The 4853-nt window shown below is 26.1% G+C and overlaps 1 non-coding gene across 1 annotated transcript; it reads left to right on the top strand.

Moving 5' to 3' along the window:
* The first annotated feature begins 503 nt into the window (after positions 1-503).
* On the top strand, positions 504-609 carry LOC129314714 (U6 spliceosomal RNA). Its single transcript, XR_008594224.1, has one exon. It is a non-coding gene; the product is annotated as a U6 spliceosomal RNA (small nuclear RNA).
* The last annotated feature ends 4244 nt before the right edge of the window (positions 610-4853 follow it).

The raw sequence follows: 4853 nt of genomic DNA, 5'->3' as shown, positions 1-4853 counted from the left end.
TTATTATTTTAACTAATTTATATTAATTTTGATGATTTGGTTAAAAAAAAAAATTATAAAGAGAAAAAAAAAAAAAAAGCGCGGCAGCAGTACAAGTGAATGAGAGAGCGCAAATCATGGCGGGGAGGGAATGAAAAGCCGTACAAGAAGGAACTTTAGGGGGGAAGCACAGTGTGAAAGCATTTATTGATTCGTTGACTCTTTCACACTCTCACTCTCGTTTCAACGTACCGTCCGCCTCCAACTACCTCCTTTTCTTTTGTCTCGCAGATTCCTCATTCCCCTCCTTCTACGTCCCCCGTAAATTCACACTTAATAAAATTCATTGATTTTAGAATATCACTTCATTTATAAAATAAAAAACAAATAAATCCATCATACATAGTATTAATATTAATCTCCAGTGTATTATCAAATAAATTAGAATAAACCATATTGTTTGAAGCCCAAGTTAGAACAAATAGTATGAGTTCTTGTCTCTTAAATAAAAGATTGAAAATTCAGTCCCTTCAAGGACATTCAATAAAATTGGAATGATATAGAAAAAATTAGTATGGCCTGCATGAAGATGACACACATAAATCGAAAAAGATTGAAGGCTCGATTTTTTATAATTTATGTATAAAACAAATATAGTTAAAAAGTATGTGTCATTTTCCCTTTGTATTCTAATTGATTCTCCCTAATGGATATTTCTGGTCCAAAGAAAAAGCTTATAAATATAATAGTATAATTCAATTTTTAAATTTTATTTATGCAATAAAATGTCAACTTCCCCAAACTCTACTTCCAAAATTATTACCCACAATCACATGGCTATTTTTATAAAAATTACTTGTAGTACAAACATGGTTATTTTCCAAATGTAATTTGATTGAATAAAAAGAACTTGATTGCCTACAAATAACACACACTTCCTACGAGAGAAGAATTTTTTTATCTTTTTTCTAAGTTGCCTTATTAAATTTTATCACAAATTTTCTCATGTGATCTTTATTTATTATTGAATAGAGAAAATATATTGTTAAATATGTATATTTAATAGACATAAAACTGAAAAATATTAAATTTCTGAACAAAATTAATAATTTAAAGTTTATTTATTTTGATAAATATGTTAAAAGTTTTATGAATAAGACTAAAGGAATATCTTCAATTCAAACATTGTACGTGAAAAAAATAGGTAAAAGTATACTTCTCGTTTTGAGGAGTTAAATGTTTAAAAATGTAAGGCATTTTTAATCTTTTGAAGTGCAATCATTATCTTTTTTTAAGTGCTCATATTGATAATGACTTTGTATTTATTATAAGGTGTTTAATAGAAGTAAATATGAAAAGATAAAGGTTTGTTGAAAAATAGATAACTGTTTTATTGAGGAATAAAATTCAGTTAAAAATACTTTATATTTTCAAACGGAGGGAGTATATTTAATCCCTTAGATTTATATAAGATTTTTAATAATCTTTTAATTATATAAAGTGTTTTTTTAACACTTTAATCTTAATACCATTAATTTAATTAACAAAAAAATTTTAAATGTCAACAATATATTTTAAATGTTAATATATTAAGTTTAATTTTTATAATAATAATAATTAACATGAAAGTTATCATTTGATCAAACTAATGGTATTAAAGTTTGAGAACAAAAAATATTTTATATAAAATTAATATTAAAAAAAATCACATCAGCCATCCTATTCTCAATTCAGCCTAACAGTAGGAAAAAATAAATAAGAAAAGACAGCTGTAATTTATTTATTTTTTTCAAAAAGGATGTAATTTCTTATTTGCATATATGCCACTGCCGTCGCGGACGGGCGGCACTAGTTGAACTTGTCTAATCACAAAACTGCCCTTCACTTTTTTGAAAAAACAAACCACCGTCCCTCTGGATGTGCGTCGGAGCTCGCTTTACATGTCAACGCGCTTCTTACTTTCAACTCTACCAAATTACGAATTTATCCCTATCATCACTCAGGTCTTCCCACTGCCCACTGGGATCCATCCGCCTTTTGCTTTCATCTTTATTCATACATTGAGCTGGAGAATCTCCCTCTGTCTCTTTTTTAATTAAAACCGATCGTCGTTTCAAGGTAGAAAAATTTCATTATATTAATACCAGTGCTTTAAATATTAATGGTTTGACTAATGGTAAGGCAACCCCATTAATGAAATTGTTAACGAGTGACGACTTTCCCAAATTTCTTAGATTAAGGATTAAAAATTTACACCTAATATTTTTTATTTATTGGTCCATTACACAAGGCCTTCACGATATGAAGCATATCAAATAAAATAGTTATTTTCATCAATCTCGCCTAACATTTTGCCTCTCTCAAAACAAATAAAATTTGAAGTATCAATTTGATTTACCAAAAGGGTCTCACACATTGGCAGATATATAGCTGAGTTTTTTAAGAATGTATGAAAAATACGATGTCTTAGAAAAACAAAATCCACTTATAAGCGATCTATATGTCTCAGAAAAAAGATAATTAGTCATCGTTGATTGTCTCGGTGAAAAAAAAAAAAATTGATCGTGTTGATTTATGAACAAGGTCTCACAGTTTGACAGTTGGCAGGGAGTTGAGCTTCTTAAACATGTCGTCAAGAGTTCTATGTGCATGAAAAATGCGATGTCAGAAGAAGCAGAACTCACCTATGCAATCTTTGCCAGCCAAAAGTGATAACCGTACTCTTCATTAATTATTGGTTCATGTATATTTTTAGTACCCCAAAAAAAAAATTTAACTACAAGGAATATGGACAAAGTTGTACTATATTTTAATTAAAACGAGAAATTAAAAGTAAATTTGGTTTAAGGAACAATCAAGGGGCTACACATACAGTGTGTTCCTGTGTAGTATTTGAATTTTGAAAACCTTCAAAGAGACCATGACATGGATGATGGAGGCTTTAGTCAAAATATGTGACCAAAAAGTTGGCAACATGTTGATAAACACTTCCAAGTTGTCTCGCGCATATATATTAAACAAGAAATAAAATAAAAAAAATAACTTTGTTATTATATATCAACTAACATTGTTTTCTTTTTTCAATAAAAAAATTTAGGCAACTTAAATTTAATTTGTTAGAGCTGATGAAGACAGCTATAGATGATTTTGAGATCATTGCTTTAAGTATTGGTTGTATTCTTGCTAATTTAATTAACTTTGTTTGTTATCATTATTTACATTTTAAATACAATTAGTTGATATCTAGTGTTGAAATTTGAGTATTCAAAATAAAAGTAAAGAAGAAGGGGATAATTCGATGGGTCCCAGAGATGGGCTTCAGGAGAACGTGGGGAGTGAGGAAAGCGAGGTGCGGGAAGGCAGGGCTGGCACCCGGGGACTCACTTAATCAGGTCTTGACACGTGGTAAAACCAGGCACCATCGTCGCCAGCTGTATTTTTACTGTCCATGGGTTTTATAAGATATTTTCTTACTTAAATAAAAAATAATTTTTCATTGAAAAATTTATTACAAATTTTTTATTAGTTCAATTTTTAAGCATATATATTTTTATATTTTTTATTAATGAAAAATTATGAAATTTTATATTTTTAAAAATAATATTCCCAGTCATATTTAATTGATTTCATCAATATTTGTAATTGAAACAGAAAAGAATGTAGCTCATGGGAAATAGCACTGGGCAGGTATCCGCTTTCGTTGGATTATTAGTCCGCTACACTAATTGTCACAAACATGATTTTGTTTTTTCCCCCAAAATTAGGTTCATTTAATAAAAAAAAGATAATAAAATTATTTTAAAATGTATAAATAATAATTTATTCTTTCAAAATATAATAATTTTTCTGAAGTTTCTAACGACTTTTCTATCATTAATGAATTTATATAAATTATTAAATTATTCTTATTAAAAATAAATAATTTATAAGTTTTATTTAAATATTCACAACTTTCTTTTTTATATTCACAACAATATAATAGCAAATAAGAAATTAACTTGTAAATTTGTGATTTGCTCTTACATTATTGTGAATATAAAAAAAGTTATAAATATTTAAACAAAACTTATAAATCATTTATTCTCAACAAGAGTAATTTCATAATTTATATAAATTCATTAATCACAGAAAAATTTTTAAAAACTTTAGAAGAATTATGAGATTTCAAGAAACTAAATTAAAACTCATACATTTTAGAAAAATTTTATTATCATTTTCTCTAATAAAAATTGTTAAATTAATTTGTCTGCGGCAAATTTGGAAAAAATGCTGAAGTAAAATGCAATCTATGAGAATAAACAATGGAGGATAATAAAACTTTTAGTTTTTTTTAAGTTTGCTTTCATTTTGATTCAATAATTTAAGTTTAATTTTTATTAATTTTGTCTCTTATATCTTCTTAAATTATTATATGAGTCCTTTAAATTTTAAAATATAAATTAATTCTTGAAATAGTATAATATATAAAATATATTGATAGTTTGACATACATACATACATACATACATACATACATATATATATATATATATATGTAACTTAATTGAGAACAACTTAATTCTCAAATTAATTTAATTTTTATCATTTTAATCTCTTACACTTATTTTTTTTTTTTATTTTTTAAAATTTTAGAGCCTGATTTTTTCTTACACAAATAGTTATATTTTTTCATCAATATACATGATTGTCATTAATATTTTGTTATATCAATATTAACAAATTTAATTATGTAACTTTCTTTTTAAATAATAGGACTGAATCGATAATCAAAATAAACTTAAAAAATTAAATTAATAAAAATTATATTTAATAAATTAAATTGATAATTAACATAAACTTGAGGGACTATGAAGTAAAAATTGTGCAATCCATCC

The sequence above is a fragment of the Prosopis cineraria genome, unplaced genomic scaffold, assembly GCF_029017545.1.
Source record: "Prosopis cineraria cultivar Desert tree isolate PC_DT_omini unplaced genomic scaffold, ASM2901754v1 PC6, whole genome shotgun sequence".
Taxonomy (NCBI): Eukaryota; Viridiplantae; Streptophyta; class Magnoliopsida; order Fabales; family Fabaceae; genus Prosopis; species Prosopis cineraria.
Note: the sequence above shows the minus strand (reverse complement) of the source record. Positions and strands in the feature narration are given on the sequence as shown.